The sequence below is a fragment of the Protopterus annectens genome, chromosome 2.part0, assembly GCF_019279795.1.
Source record: "Protopterus annectens isolate FY-2018-M chromosome 2.part0, PAN1.0, whole genome shotgun sequence".
Classification (NCBI taxonomy): domain Eukaryota; kingdom Metazoa; phylum Chordata; order Ceratodontiformes; family Protopteridae; genus Protopterus; species Protopterus annectens.
This window is the reverse complement of record NC_056728.1, coordinates 1,130,750,410-1,130,767,783: the sequence shown is the minus strand read 5'-3', so window position 1 is coordinate 1,130,767,783 and position 17,374 is coordinate 1,130,750,410. Positions and strand designations below refer to the sequence as shown.

At 47.7% G+C, this 17,374-nt stretch overlaps 1 protein-coding gene across 3 annotated transcripts in view; it reads left to right on the top strand.

The window, feature by feature from the left end:
• MLLT3 (MLLT3 super elongation complex subunit) overlaps positions 1–17,374 on the top strand; it is a 1,902,592-nt gene that overhangs the window by 255,690 nt on the left and 1,629,528 nt on the right. The window lies entirely within an intron of this gene.

Below are 17,374 nucleotides of genomic sequence, written 5' to 3'. Positions count from 1 at the left end.
AAACCACGAGTATCTCGGTTTCGGCCGAAGCCGAGCAAGCGGTTCTTTCTTCAGCCGATAACTTGCCTTCTACCGAGGCCTCTTCTAACCTGGTAGAAACGGCTTCTGAAATCCAACCTTCTGTTGCGGTTTCACAGGATTTATCAGACACCATCCCCCTGGATATTTCTACCCCTGCACGTGGAGCTGCTAGGCCTCCTCCAGCTATGTCTATTAAGGCCTTTGCCAGGGCTAAAGCAGCCAAAGCATCAAAACCTGTGCCTGCCAAGCCCCCCTCTCACAGGCCCAGCACCAGTTCCCATATGCTTTCTTTGGCTGAGGATCTCATCTCTTTAATTCGTGGAGCCCAGCCTCATCCAGATAGGGCTTCTCTCCCTCCTCCAGAAAAGACGCCTAGAGCAGAGCCCCCTGAGCCAGTATCCGCAGATGATTCCTCTGATGACTCAGAACATACAGACCCTCCTGAGGCTTCTTATTCTCCTTACGAAGACTCTGATGCTGAGGAGTCCATCCCTTCAGCCTCTCCTCCTGAGGAATTTTCCTTTGGGGAAACTTTGCATGCTATGAGGGAACAATTTCAGTGGCAGGGCCAAGATTTCTCAGACTCTAGAAAAAGGCTTAGGACCTTTCTACATTTGCCACAGCATAGGCCTTTAGCTATACCTCCAGTTCTTTCTGTTGTTGATGATGCATTTAATGATGCTTGCACTGCTCCTGATACTTTACCTCCGGCTCCTGCTAAGCCCGATAGGTACTACAGGGTCCCGGACACTCATCACCACTTATATAAGGCTCCTTTTGCAGATCCAGAGACTATCTCCCAGGGTCCAAAAGCTGTAGCAGCTACTTCCTCTAAAAACCCCCTCCCCTCTGAAAGGGAATCCAGGTCCTTAGAGAGATGGGGTAAAAAAGTTTACACCTCTGCTACTTTGTCAGCTAGAGCTTTGAACTGCCAATTTCATATAATTCAATATCAAGCGTTTATGCTTGACCAGTTGACTAAAAAGCTGTCCTCTGAAGAATCTTTAGATAAAAAGTATGTTCAAGAAATGGTACATAACATACAGCAGGTTAGTAACCATTCTTTAAAATGTGGCTATGATGCACTGGAGGCTTCCTTTAGATCAGCCATGACTGGCACAGTTATCAGGAGGCATGCATGGTTGAAAGAACAGGCATTACCAGACCATGTCAAATCTAAGCTTTTGGATGCACCTATGGACAAGGTCAATTTATTTGGTTCTCCTGCACAGCAGGTACTAAAAAAGATGGAAGAGAAAGCAAAATCTGTGCAAACAGTGAAAGATTTCTTGCAAGTTCAACCTCCAAGGTTTAGCCGGAACTGGCCCTCCAAGAATTGGTCCTTTCCAGACTCCTCTAAGGCACAAAGAGGCAGGAATAGGCGCTCTAGAGGCAGAAACCAATCCAGGGGTGCCTACAGGGGTCGCCAGTGGCAGGGTAACAACCAACGAGGCACGGATACAGCCACCACCACTACAACAACTTAATCACAGTGACTTGGCGGTGGCACCGCCTACCAGGGAACAACTAGAAGCACCTTTAGGCGGAAAGCTAACCTTATTTTCAAAAAACTGGCACTGCATTACAAGAGAAAAATGGATTTTACAAACTATAGACCAAGGTTACAGATTCCACTTCCATACTCTACCAGGAAAGAGAGGAATGCCGAATCTACCACCTACTCAAAGGACAGAAGCTCTAAAACAAATATCTCAATTATTAGAAATGAGAGCTGTGGAGAAGGTACCATCTATGGAGCAAGGAAAGGGATTTTACTCCAGACTCTTCCTGGTACCAAGAAAAGAAAACAAATGGAGGCCTATTCTAGACCTGTCCGCTTTAAACACATTCCTCATTGTTCCAAAATTCAAAATGCTGACCCTACAGCAGCTTCTTCCCATGCTGGGCAAGGAGTCTTGGCTGGTAACTCTAGATCTCAAGGAGGCATACCTGCACGTCCCCATAAGACCAATTTGCAGAAGATACCTCAGATTTCTTCCAGGATCAGAGCATTATCAATTCTCAGCATTGCCCTTTGGCTTATCTACTGCACCCAGAGTGTTCACGAAATGCCTGGCATCAGTAATCGCTCATTGCAGACTTCAGGGGATTCAAATCTATCCCTACCTGGACGACTGCCTGATACAAGCGGACAACAAAAACAAACTATCAGAAGACTTACAAAGAGTCATCTACCTGCTGCAAGCCCTGGGATATACAGTCAGTACAAAAAAGTCAAGGCTGATTCCATACCAAAGAATAACCTTTCTGGGTGCAGAACTGGACACATCAAAACAAATGGCATTTCTAACTACAGAAAAGAAAGAGCAACTTCCTCTCTACTTCTTGGCATTAACAAAGCAGAACCATTTAACTGCAAGAAAAGTGCTACAAGCTCTAGGCTTCATGGCATCCTGCATAATACTGGTCCCTCATGCCAGGCTGAATATGAGAAAGCTGCAGTGGTACCTAAAGAATTTGTGGTCCCAGCACCAGCAAAGCCTAGAAACCAAAATTCCAATGATCCCATGCCTGAAGCAAGAGTTCCTATGGTGGGCTCAGGCCTGCCAATCAAACACAGGATTACCCTTCTGCAAAAGTCAACCAAGACAAACCATCACAACAGATGCCTCAGACCTCGGTTGGGGGGCACACATGATGGACAAGTGCATTCAAGGCCTATGGACTCAAGACCAGCTACATCTGCACATAAATCTAAAAGAAATGATGGCAGTGAAATTGGCAATCCAGGCATTCAGACCATTTCTCCAAGAAGGCCAGTTGATGATAAGGACAGACAACACCACAGTTATGTGGTACATCAACAAACAGGGAGGCACACACTCATACCCTCTATGCCGGCTGGCACTGGACCTATGGGATGTGGCTCTGAGCTACAACATTCAGTTACAGGCAATTTATGTACCAGGGAAGGAAAACATTCTAGCAGACATATTAAGCAGAACTACAACAGATGCCCACGAATGGATGCTGCATCCAGACATCTTCAAGACCATCACAAGAGAATGGGGATTACCACAAATAGACTTGTTTGCATCCCCATTCAATCATCAGTTGAAGAAATTCTGCACAAGGACTTACCACCCACTTGCTTGGAAGGTGGACTCCCTATCTTTCAGTTGGAAAAGCCTGACAGCATACGCCTTCCCTCCACTTCCTTTGATGCACAAGGTGCTTCTGAAAATCAAAGAGGAACGTCCGAGGATCATTCTGATAGCCCCAGACTGGCCAAGACAACATTGGTATCCACTGCTGAGGAGCATGTCCCGGGAACAAATATGGACACTGCCCCTGATCCCATTACTGCTAACACAGAACAACTACAACATCCTGCATCCGAACCTAAAAACTCTGCAGCTAACTGCCTGGAACATTACATAACAGCAATTAACCCAAATTTATCCCAAAGGGTTAAAGACATAATCCTGGAGGCTCGTAGACCTTCAACAAGAAAGAATTATGCAGCAAAATGGAAAAGATATCTCATCTGGAGTACTGCCAAAGGGCAAGAGGTGACACTGGTGAACATAGCCAACATCCTGGAGTATTTGGCGGAGCTCTTCCATTCAGGCCTGTCCTACTCTTCCATCAAGATACATGCATCAGCTATTTCAGCAGAGTACAGCTTGGATCCTCCTGTCTTCTCGCATCCTCTGCTCAGACAGTTTCTGAGAGGAATTAAAAATGTGAAACCTCCCAGGAAACCTCCATTGCCAGCATGGGACTTGAACTTTGTGTTAGAAAAACTGACTCTTCCTCCTTTCGAACCAGCAGCAACAGCAGAATTACAATACTTATCCTGGAAGACTGCTTTCCTGCTGACAATAACTTCAGCAAGAAGGGTCTCTGAACTACAGGCATTAATGGCAGCGCAACCCTTCCTAATCTTCCATCAAGATAGAGTGTCCATGAGAACAAATCCTACATTTATGCCTAAGGTGGTATCCAGAGTGTCTTTAAATCAGGCTATCCACCTTCCTACATTCTTCCCCAACCCACAGAACAGGGGAGAATGGCTCTTACATACCTTGGATGTACACAGACAATTACACTACTACCTGGACAGGACAAAAAACAATAGAAAAACTGACCAGCTTCTGGTAGCATATGCAACAGGAAAGGAAGGAAATCCAATTTCTAAACAGACAGTCTCCAAATGGATAGGAAATTGCATTAGATTTTGTTACTCCTACCATGGAAAGAAAACTCCAGAGAACATCAGGCCTCACTCCACAAGGGCTACAGCCACTACCACAGCTTTCTTACGAGGAGTGGCTACCAAGGACATTATAGAGGCTGCTACTTGGACCTCCGTGCATACATTTGCCAAGCATTATAACTTACCTCTATACTCTAGATCCCGTGCTGGTTTTGCCACTGCTGTTTTGCAAGGGATCCTAACTACACCATAATCTCTTCTCTTTTCATCCTCCCCTAGTTTAGCTATGGTATTCTACCCATTTGTAAAGACTGCAGATGCATCCTTGAAGGACATAGTACAGTTTTGTACCTACCATAAATGTAGAAAACTGTACCTACCATAAATGTAGATGTCCGAGAGGAATGCATCTGCAGTCAGGATTACCCACCCTCCTTCCCCTCTGAGGTACTCCTAGGGTATTTGCCAATCTTCAGATAGCTTGGGGGGGATCTATTATGGTGTATTTGTTTGTATATATGTACATACATGCTTATTTTATGTGTTTGCTCTCTACTATTTGGAAACTTTGGCATTTATCCAAATTTAGCCATCCAAGAGGGCACCTGGCATCTGGGGCAAGAAACACTGAGGAAAATGGCGTCGGCTGATGCCTTTATACCCGAAAAACTGCCGCAATGACGTCGGGTGAAGTGCGACACCAGCCGAAGCCAGACCCAGACTTTGGAATCCGGCCGACCGAAGGGCTGCCTGACGACAGGACAACCCATTTGTAAAGACTGCAGATGCATTCCTCTCGGACATCTACATTTATGGTAGGTACAAAACTGTACTTTCCGACGACTCTCTTTTGTCGGTTCCGGAGAGCTCTTCAGAGCCAAGCCAGATGGCCTTTGAGGCTATGGAGAGTTATGACTTCTTCTCAGTCAACTGCACAAGCTACTTCAGAGCTTCTTTCCCCTTCAAAGGTATCTCAATCTCATCACCCCTTCCACATGACTGCAGAGATTCCAGGCCTCAGGAAGGTCCCCACCTCTTCTGAAACTTCTCCAGAACACCCCTCTGAAGAAGTCCCTCGGAAGAGAACCTGCAAGAGGAAGCACCTGGACTCTAAGGAGTATGTCACTTCAGACACAGACTTGGATGACACCGAAAGATCCCCACAGTAACCCACTGAGGAGGTCTCATTTGGAGAGCTCATGGAAATTCTGAAACAAGGGGGTGATTGGCAGCCCTCCTCTCCTTCTGCCGAAGAGTCAGTCTACCTGAAGGCCTTCGGATCTTGACTTCAACCTCTTGGGTGACTCCGCCTTCTGATGAGCTTATAGACTTCCTTTCTCAGAAGGGGTGGGAGACCTCGGATACCATAGAGCCCGCTCCTTGGAGACCAAATAAGTATATCACCGCCCTGAAGGGCAAGACATTTTGAACAAAGGGTGTAGCAGTGGATGCCATGGTTGTGGCAGCAGCCACTAAGAAAGAACTTTCTGAGACTAGTTCTTATAGCCACCCTCTTAATAAGGATTCTAGGATGATGGATAGATATGGAACGTGTGTGTTGTCTTCAGCGACTTTTTTTCCTCTTCCATTGCTGAATTACCTTAACCACTTTACCAGATTGTAGAGAGATCTGAATAAGGAGCTGTGAGATTCTCTTCAAAGAGCACTTGCTTATGTGGTCAGTGAGAAAGTGAATGCACAGCTAGCCACCCTCAATGCAGTAGTGAACTCCTTCATGAGGCTTGTATCATATGCTGCAGGTGGAGCGAGTAGAGCTGTGGGTTCAGGCTTCTCTATCAGGAGGCAGGCCTGGATGTGCCTCTGCGACTTTGCGGAACCTTTCAGATCTTTAATTCCCCATTTGACAGCTCATCCCTGTTTGGGCCTAAAGTAAAAGAGACACTCACCAGGTGTGAAATGGAGGGCAAGACTTTGTCTGCTGTTGGAGTGCGTTTTTCCGCTCCTACCAGACCCTTCCTCAAAGGTCAGAGAGGCAGCGGAAAGATGTGGTTCAGGAGACCCCAAAGATTTTACCAAGACATGCAGGGTGAAAGCTCTCCCCGAGGCAGGGGGGGGGCAGCAACAGAAGATGCCACCTTCATGGCAGAGGAGGTCTTCAGAATCAGGGCTCTAGAGATACTTTCTCTGGCAGATCCTTTCACCGCTCCTGAAGGAGTACCCGATTGTCCACCACTGGAGGCAGTCGGAGGGCATTTGTCTTTGCACCTAGCAACCTGCCAACATAACCACAGACAAGTGGGGTGCTGGATATCATTTGTAGAGCATATATAATTCCCTTCTCTCTCCCTGCCCCTGTCAGAAAATTGGTTCCAGATGTTCCACCCAGTCAGCAGGAACAAGCAACATTAGAGATTCAAAAGTTGATAAGCAAAAGAGTCATCCAAGAAGTCCCCGCAGACCAGAAAGTATCTCGAACTTACTCAATATTCTTTTTAGTTCTGAAGAAAGCAGGCGTCTCAAGTTCCCTGTTTTCTGATGAAAACAGGGGACTGGAGACCCATTTTAGATCTTAACAATTTAAACAAATCTTTAAAAAAAAAAAAAAAAGACAAAGTTCTGGATGGTAACACTGCACTTGATACTTCCATTTCTGGAAAAAGACAGTTGTATGTGCTCTGTAGTGCTGTAAGACGTGTACTACCAAACACATAAACACACAAAAACATACTTGGAGGCACTGATTAAAAATCTACCAAAACAACAGAGGCCTCCAAACCAGACACCCAAGCAACCGCCACCTCAAGACATAGCACATGCAACACATATAGTTCACAAAGTCAGTGTGCTAAACAGTCACAGCCCTTAAGGCCAAACAACATGCCAGACACACTTGTAATAGGTGACTCCATAGTCAGACACACTGACGTCCCGCTCACCAGACTGAACAAGGAAAAGGTCACAGTAAGCTGCCTGTCGGGAGCTAGAATCCGCCACATAACACAAGCACTCAGGTCACTCCACAGCAAGTACAAATATGATTCAGTCATTGTACATGCCGGTGTGAACGACCTGAGATGTACCTCCCTGGACTACATGAAAAGAGACATAGAGGAGCTCTCTGATTATGTAGCCCAGGCCGGTATGACCCTGACCCTGAGCAGCATCTTACCCTCACCAAGAATGATGCCACAGTACAAAGACAAAATGATCAGTTTTAACAATTGGCTTAATTACTGGTGTCATTCTAAGGGGATCCAATGTCTGTCTGCTTGGGATGACATGCTCGCCAAGCCACGCTGCTTCGCAAGGGATGGCTTGCACCTGTCACCCCTGGGCTTCCGGATATTGGCCAAGGCTCTTACCAACCCCATAGTGCCTTTTTTAGGCAAGGCTCAAATGACTAACCTACCTCCCTAGAAAACACAAGTGGAAAAAAAACTAAGGGTAATGCTGCTCAATGCCAGAAGTCTAAACCTCAAGATGCATGCTCTCGAAGCCCTCCTCAGCATGGAGAACATTGATGTCTGTGCAGTGACTGAAACCTGGTTCAAGGCTCCTGAGAGCACCCCAGCACTATCAGGTTTTACCTCATATCATGCTTTCCGGCCCCAAAACTTGGACTGAACCACAAAAGGAGGGGGAGTATCCATATTCATCAAAGATACCCACACCTCCAGGTTAGTGGCAAAGCACGAAGCATCGGAGACCATCCAGGTGCAACTAACCATAGGCAAAACTGCCTTACAGTTTGTAGCATGCTACAGACCACCCTCTCAAACTCAGGAACCCCACACAGCCTTCCTGAAGACACTGGAGAGTATGAATGTCTCTCCAAACACCATCATATTGGGAGACTTCAACTACCCAAACATAGACTGGGAACATTACTCAAGCCCCAACACCCTAGCCCAAAGGTTCCTAGAATTCATAAACTCAAATGCGATGGAACAACTAGTCACCATTCCCACAAGAGGAGACAATATACTAGACCTGATCATCACAAACATGGGGACAAAATGCTCCACACCGGAAGTATATCCCTCATTGGTAAGATCAGACCATAAATTAATCTCACTGGAAATCCACATCCCGCCCCCACCCCCTGCACAAAAGACCACAGTGAAGAACTTCTCAAAAGCCAACTTCACACTTAAGACTGAAGTGGCATCCTTCAAGGCCCCTGGGCCAGTGGAAACCACAACCCACACTGCTGAATCCTTTACAGATGCCTTCTACGGGCACCTTCAAGAATGCATGGATCATGCAATCCCAAATAAAACCAAGACCCATTCCCCCAAAGGCAGGCGCCCGGTCTGGTGGACCCCAGCCATAAACAAACTTTACAACAGGAGGAGGAAGCTACTACATGACAGAGCAAAATCCCTAAAAGGGAAGGCATCTCTGATCAGTACTAACAAAAAACTACCATCACTCATAAAATCATCCAAGGCCAACTTTGAGAGAAAAATCGCAAAAGATACAAAAGACAATCTCACAAGGCCTTCTTTAGCTATGTTAGAAACCTGGGTGGAAACTCCCAGATATGCTCAGAGTTAGTCCAAAATGACACAAAATACACTGAACCCACTGACATTGCCAGCATTCTGGCAGACAGGTTCAGTGCAAATTTCTCCTCCCCCTCCCCCCCAAAAGGAGAAATAACTATCCCAGCAGAGTGTAGCCTCCCTAACATCTCAGATGCCCAGGTGAGAGCCGCCCTCTCTAAAGCTAAAAACACAGCATCAATGGGACCGGACGGTGTCCCGGGCTGTGTGCTACATTGAACTCCCAAGAGGTACTAAACCCACACATAAGGCTGCTGTTTAATCTTAGCCTTACTACAGGATATGTACCCAAAGAGTGGCGTACGGCAACAGTGGTCCCACTTCACAAAGGCGGTGCTTCTACGGACCCTGGAAATTACCGCCCCATAAGCTTGACGAGCCTGGTCTGCAAAGCTATGGAGAGGATCATTATGGAACTCATAAACAAAGACATTGGTGACCTACAGACATTGGATCCTACCCAATTTGGCTTTGTCAAGGGCAGATCCTGCCTTTTGAACTTGGTCGACTTTTTTGAAACGGTCACTAAGGCCATTGATGAGGGTAAGGCAGTTCACACAGCCTACCTTGACCTTGCAAAAGCCTTTGACACAATACCCCACTCGGGCATCATAGACAAACTCACCAGCTTAAATGTAAACCCATATGTCACAAGATGGGTTGCAAACTGGCTCAAGGACAGAACCCACAGGGTCAGAGTTGCTGGAGCTATGTCATACTCTAAGCCGGTCACAAGCGGTGTCCCACAGGGCTCAGTCCTGGGACCCCTCTTGTTCGACATTTATTTTTCCGAGGTACAGGCAAACATAGGAGGATTGTGGCTGACAAAGTTCGCAGATGACTGCAAACTGGGCGCCATAATTGATACTCCAGCGGACACAAACATCCTTCAGAGAGGTCTCATAGAAATGGATAATTGGTGCCAGAGCCATGGCCTTAAGCTGAACGCCAAAAAATGTATAGTCATACCCTTTGGGAAAAACAAGGTACCCACAAATTACCACATAGGTGGTAATCCATTAAGTACGGAAGAGGTAATCAGGGACCTAGGGACCCAGGTTGACAGTAACCTCTCATTTGACGCTCACATTGCCAAAGTGGTTAGGAAGACCTTCTATATTGCCCACTTTATCATGAAGGGTTTCACATCTAGATCGAGAGGTCATTGTGCCCCTGTATTCTTCTCTTATCAGGCCAATGATTGAGTACAATGCCCCATTTGGGATGTATCTTACCCGACACCTGCAGCAGTTGGAAAGACCCCAAAAGTTCCTCACCAAGAGGATAAAGGGTCTTAAACATATATCATATGCTGCTCGACTGAAAAAACTCCAGCTCTATTCAGTCGCATACTGCCTACTCAGAGGTGATCTGTGCCTGACGTACAAGGCCATGTCCAATCCGGAATTAATGGACATGCTCCACCTCAGAAAATCCAAATCCATCAGAGCCACGAGAGGAAGAGACTTAAACCTCAACACAGAAACAAAAAGGACGTGCTGGAGGGACAGATTCATAACCCAGAGGCTCCCTACACTCTGGAACAGAATCCCAATCCATGTTAGGCAGAGCCCCTCACTAACTCTGTTCAAGAGAAATCTTGACGAGTGGATGGGAGATCGTAGGTTTACCCCGGGGGCCATCTCTGTGTCACTACTAGACAGAGGCACAGTAAACTAAACCCTAAAAGGGTGTAGTATTCTCATCCTAAGGGGTGGTGAAAGCCACACACACTCTGGCTAGGCTTATAAATGCCCTAGGGCATATAGCCTAGTACGAACCTATGAACCATATATTAATTGAAAGATGGTCAAGAAGGTGCTTGCGCTTTCGGCTAGGAGCCAGTTATCAGTTCCGTGTCCTGTCTTTTGGTCTCACAGCAGTCCCCAGGGTGTTCACCAAATGTGTTGCAGTGATTGGGGCTCACCTGAGTGTTTCCCTATCTAGACAACTGGGTAATTGCCGCTCCAACCAGGCATCTATTGCTACCAGTCAGGGACTACACCATTCAAACTTGCACCTCCCTAGGCATCATGATAAACTTTGAAAAACCTGTTGTAGAACCATCTCAAAGGTTAAGCTTCACTGGAGCAGAATTTGGACACCAATCCCTTGATTGCAAAACTTCCCCAAGAAAGAGTAGGATCTTCGCTACCACATAAGGTGTCTAATCTGAAAATCCCACCCAACAGTGAAACAAGTTCTACAACTATTAGAGAAGCTGGCAGCTTCAGTAGTCCTTGTCCCCCTTGCACCTCTCTACATGAGAATATTACAATGGCTACTATCAACTCAGTGGTCCTTTCTGGAACTTCCCATGTCTCACAAGATTCTGATTACAAACTCATGCAGAAGGGACCTCCATTGGTGGATCCATTCTCCTGTAGTTTGTCAGGGACAAACATTCATTCCAACCCAACCGGTAGCGACAGTTAACACAGACACTTCTCAGATAGGGTTAGGGAGGCATTATCTGTGAAAGAGAGTCCAATATATCTGGCAAGATTACAAGGCTCATCTGTGTATAAATGTCCTAGAAATGAGAGCTGTGCTTCTAGCGTTGCAAGCATTTCAGGACTTTCTTCCTCTAGGAACAATAGCAATCTAGTTGGACAACATGTCCGTAGTGTGGTATATAAGCACGCAAGAAGGAACCAGATCTTACCCCCTGTGTTGAGAAGGATTAAGAGTTTCCAATGGGCTACAAACTCCAACTGCTTTCTAGTTGCAACGCATATCTCATGGAAATCCAACATGATTGCAGACCAATTGAGTAGAGCCATTCTTTGCCCACGAGTGGTCCCTCAATCAGAAAGTAGCAGAGACTATTTTCCAAAAGTGGGGCCAGCCTTGTTACAATCTCTTTGCCTCCCCAACCAATGCCAAATGCAGCAACTACTTTGCCCTGATCCCTCCAGAGGGGGAGTCCTTGAGGATGCACTTGTTCAGGATTGACCTTTGGGACTACTGTATGCTTTTCCTCCTATTCCCTTGATTCCCAGATTGTTATAGAAGGTAAACTCATTTTAGACCACCATAATCCTCATTGACCCTCATCAGCCTCGACAAATTTGGTTTCCCTTTCTAGGGCCTCATCTTCTGGAAGAACCATGGATTCTGAATCCAACTCCGGACCTGTTGACACATTCATCAGGAATGATTCACCACAACCTTCAGAACCTCAGATTGAGAACTTGGCTGCTCCAGTTCCCTTAATTGCCAGGTTTCCCCTTTTGTCTTCTCCAGTGAAGAAAATTCTACCATCTTCTCACAAGTCCTTTACACGAAAACTTTACACCAGCAGGTGGAAAGGATTCGCTGTTTGAGCTGAGGGTCACCAATTAGACCCCTTTTCTGCTCCAATCAGTACCATCTTGGAGTTTCTTATAAAACTCTTCCATGAGGGTGCAGCTGCTTCCACTATCAGAGTTTCTTTAGCTGCAATTTCAAATTTTCATATAGGCCAAAATGACTCTCCCATCATGTCACACAGACTTTGCAAAGCCTTTTTGAAAGGTGTATTATTATTAAGACCCCATACAAGAACCCTACTCCTCCTTGAAACTTTAATTTCATTCTTACTCAGTTTCCACTCCCTTTGAACCTTCAGCAACTTCAGATTTAAAATTCTTGACCTGGAAACTTTATTCCTAGTAGTAATTTAGTTAGCCAGGAGGGTCTCAGAGTTACAAGCTCTCTCTATAAAGCCTCCATACCTCATTTTCCACAAGACAAGAGTGTCTTTACTAAGAAATCCTGCCTTTCTCCCCAAAGTGATTTCAGAATGAAATGTGAACCAATCTATTAAGCTGCCATTTTTCTTCCCTAACTATCAAAACAAAGGAGAATATACTTTGATGTACACCGACAATTAAGATTTTATTTACAAAGAACTTCTGATTTCAAGAAGTCTGACCAATTGTTTATAGCCTATTCAGACACTCGAAAAGGCCTTCCAGTTACAAAGGTTACCTTGTCAAGCTGGCTATCCCAGTGCATTTCCTTTGTATATAAATCTAGGCGCAAACCAATACCATTTCCAATCAGAGCCCATACTACCAGATCAATAGCTATGTCTGCAACATTCCAAGCGAGAATGCCACTAGATACTGTCTGTGCTGTAGCCACATGGGCTAATCTGCATACCTTTATCACTCATTACAAAGTAGATATAGCCTCCAGGAGTAGAGCTGCCTTTGGTTCTATGGTTCTGAGGAATATTCTCCCATGAGCCACCCAAGAGTCTGGTTGCTTGGGACGTGGTTCTAACTGTGAGAATAAGGACGAGATTGACAACATCACATAAAACAGGTATGTACTCACCATAAAGTTCCATGTGTGTTGTCCATGTTGTCCCTTATTTTCACATCTCACCCTCAATCCCCCTTCCTTAATATGGTAGAGTGAGACGATATTCCTTGGAGTGCCTTATTAATCAAAGCCTTCTTGCTGATTTTGGTTGCATCTTTGTATACCTACAAAGTTTCTTGTAAGGGATTTACATTATGGCTATGTGGGTTGTAAGGGGGCAAACAAGATCTGAGGTTTTATTGAGCTGCATCATGGGAAGGGTTCTAGTCCACAGACTTGGTTAAGGTCCTCCAGCTAGCAAACCGGCCGAGACTGATGCGATAGATTGGATCAGACACCAACTGTGAGAATAAGGGATGAGATGGACAGCACACGTGTAATGTTATGGTGAGTACATAACTTCTTTTTTCTTAAGTGTTTGGATCTGAATGCTTCATTGTAGAAGTTTGATTTTGACCTTTTGTCTTTTATTATTTCTCCTTTTTCTTGGTTACTTTGTCAGTACTGCATTAACCTTGGACATGCTTCACTGTGCAGCTGCCCTTGTTTTGAATGTTAAATGAGGCCATCTTTTCTTAGGCAGTTCACCTTACAGGCTTTGATACCTCAGTTATGTGAAGTGTGTTAGCATTTTTTTTTTTTAATTTGGGTACAACCATTATTTGAACACATGATCTGAAGTAGTTAACTTCATTTGGTCTGCAACCTGTGGGATACGGATCCGATCCGGCAACTTTACAAAGCTTAGATTCTAGCTCCTAGCTCCTCCCCTTACCCATAAGTCCCTGCCAACCCTGACTGACCTCAGATCTAGTTTGCCGCGCTTCTGAACAGCAGCTAGATTGCGAGCTCCTGGTTTTTTGGTCAGATAAGTCCTTGTTTCTTAATTTTCTCCCTTTAAACTTGTGAGTGTTTTGTGTTGGTTAGGTTTCCCTTGTTATAACCTCATTTTTAAATAACCCTTTTAAATTTTAGTCAAATTTTTCCTCCCCATCCCTCGCTGGTCGTAGTCTGTGTGTGTTTAGTGTGTTTGGGGCCTACTGAGTGAGTTTTTCTTTTAGTTCATATGTCTGAGGCCCCAAAACCGATATTTTCTAAGTGCACCGAGTGTGGCCATAAGCTCTCCCCAGCGGATGGCCACACTCGGTGTGTCCGGTGCCTTGGGGTTGAACACCTCTCCTCTGGGTGTTCTATCTGCGCGGCATTCAACCCCAGGGCACTGAAAGACCGGAGGTCGAAGCTGATCCTAGCGGGACTCTTGCCCCCGGATTCGGCTTCGGCCTCCGGTGCTTCTGTGGCCTCCTCCCAGGCTTCGGTGGCGGCCACTCCTGCCTCTCTCCCCCTGGCCGGGACTCAATCTCCTGCTTCTGCGCCAGAGGAGAGGGAGGCTAGGAAAGAAAAAAGGAGGGAGAAGCACCACAAGCGGCGGGCCGAGGCCTCCGCTTCGGCCCCCCCCCCCGGCTAAGCGAGCTTCTCCGTCCAGGGCTTCTAGGTCTCCTCCTTCTCAGCTCCGGTCTCCATGCTTCTCACCGGGACCCGAGGAGGAGGAGACCCGATCTCCGTTGAGGTCATCGATGCGGCACTCTCGGCCAGCCTCGGTGGCCTCGTCGAGATCCACCCATAGCCTTTCGGATGCAGATTTGGACCGGATGATGTGAAGGTTCATCCAGGCCCAGCTGCAGATGGGAGTGCTCCTGCCTTCCCCCCCCCCTCCGGGGGGGAGCTCAACACCCTTCTTTGCCCCGATAGCTCCTTCTCCAACCCGCTTCCCGGGTTCGGAGCGCTCATAGCCAGGCAGCGTTGGAGCCGGGGGTGGGTCAGTGCCGACAGTATTGGGTACTTCGGCTCCGACTCTTCCTTCGAGTCTGTCAGATCCTTCCTTTTCGGATCTGAGCTCTCGGAGCCGTGGTCTGAGCTTCGGATCTGAGGGGGTCTGTGTGCCTTCGGCTCCGTCCAGGTCGGAGCACACTGGTCCTTCGGATCCGATGCTCTCGGCGCTGGTTCCGATCCATCCATTGGATCCGGGCGAGGGTCTGCTCTCGGATCCCAGAGAGAGCGGCTCTCCCTCGGCCTTCGATGTGGTGGAGAGGGCTCTGTTGAGTGCATCCAGGCCCCCGGTCCTTGCTTCGGTACCATCCCGCACTCCCTCTCTGTTGGGTCAGGCTTCCATCACCTGGCCACAGGGACAGCCTGCTTTGACATCTCAGGTCGTTTCCCCTGGAACAAGACGTGGCTGGTGAGACATCCTCGGACAACCCCCCCCCCCCCCGAGGATGTTCCTCACAAGAGAAAGTGCAAGAGGAGGCACGTGGACTCCCCCGAGTCCTTGACAGAAGACACGGATTTGGATGAGGGGGAAGGCTCCCCAAGGTCACCCCCCGAGGATTTCTCCTTTGGAGACATCATGGAAATGCTTAGGATAAGGGGGGGGGGGATCTGCCCCCAAGGCTTCCTCGGACGAATCTGTGTTCCTGGAGGCGTTTGAAGCAAGCCCATCTACCTCTTGGGTGTCCCCTCCGGCCGACCCCTTAGAGGACCTTATTACCACTAGGGCGTGGAAGGAGCTGGACACTGTGGAGCCAGTCCCCGAATGTCCAGACAGAATTCTAAGCCCCCCCACTGAGAAGTTCCATTGGAGCAAGGGACCCCCCCGTAGATGCCATGTTGGTGGCGGCAGCCACCAAGAGGGAGGTAGCCCAAGAGAGTCCCCTCGGTCCATCCCCTGAGCAAGGAGTCTCGCTCGATGGACTGTCTTGGGAAGCGGGTCTTTAGTTCAGCGACCTTCGCTGTAAGTTCCCTGAACTACATGGCACATGTGATAAGCTGCAGCAAGACCTTATTAAGGAGCACGCTGCATCGCCCCCGGAGTCCATGTCGGCGGAGGACAAACAGTTGTACTTCACTCGCATGGCCACTCTTAGGTCTATATCCAACACCTCTATGCGGCTTGTATCCCAGGCTACAGAGGGAGCCGCTAGAGCCAGCGGAGCGGGCCTAGTTATGAGGCGTCAAGCCTGGCTCCGACATTGTGATTTCATGGAACTCTTCAAGGCGTCCTTTGCGAATGCCCCCTTTGATGGTTCGGCAAGACAGTTCGTGAGGCTTTTGTCCAGAGCGAAAAGGACGGGAAGACTTTGTCTGCCATCGGAGTCCATTTCTCTGCTCCCCAGAGGTCCTTCTCCAGGAAACAAAAGGGACAGAAGATGATGTGGTTCCGAAAGTCGCAACAGTCCCAGTCTGCTTCGGACTCCCAGTCCTTCTGCAGCAGAGGAGGACAGGGTGGATGCCGCCCTAGAGGCAGAGGGGGCCCGAAGAACTTTGGGTCCAGAGAAACCTTCTCTGATAGGCCCATGCAGCAACCCTGAGGGGTTGCCCGACTGCTCCACTCTGGAGGCAGTCGGGGGGTGCTTCTCGAGGCACCTGGCAGCTTGGGAGTCCATTACAACAGACCGCTGGGTGCTTCGTATCATATCCAGAGGATACAGAATTCCCCTTTCTTACATTCCCTACAACCCTGAACACCTCCTCGATGTTCCACCCAATCAGAGGGAGGCTGCAGCTGCAGAAATTCGGCAGCTTTTAGAAAAAGGAGCTGTCCAGCGCGTCCCCCCAGGCCAGTCCAGATCGGGTTACTACTCCAGGTTCTTTTTGGTGCCATCCTCTATCTTTCCCTACTAAATCTGTCAGTAACCAAAGAAAAGTTCCAGATGGTCACTCTTCATTCTATTCTCCCCCTCTTGCGGGAGAATGACTGGATGTGCTCGATAGACCTCAAGGACGCGTACTACCACATATTGATGGATGTGCGATCCAGGAGGTTTCTCCGCTTTCAGCTGGGAGCCAGTCATTATCAATTCAGGGTCCTTCCCTTCGGTCTCACCTCAGCCCCCAGGGTGTTCACCAAGGTATTAGCAGTGATAGCGGCCCACCTGAGACTCCAGGGAATGCAGATTTTCCCATACCTGGACGACTGGCTCCTCACCGCCCCAACAAGGCATCTACTATGCTTAGCCAGGGACGACTTCCCGCAACTAGGGATCACTATAAACTCAGACAAGTCCTCTCTCACCCCGACTCAGGTGATAGATTTTATCGGGGCCAGATTGGACACCAACAGGCAACTAGTCTTCCTAACTCCCGACCGGTTGCACACATTGAGGGCACATGTGCGGGCCATCTTTCAATATTCGAAACCTCCGGTGGGATTGGTTCTGAGGGCCCTGGGGTCCATGGCAGCCGCAATAAACCTTCTTCCCATGGCGAGTCTGAACATGAGGATTTTACAGTGGACTCTGCAAGTCCAATGGTCCCTTCATCAGTACCCCTTGAGTCACCC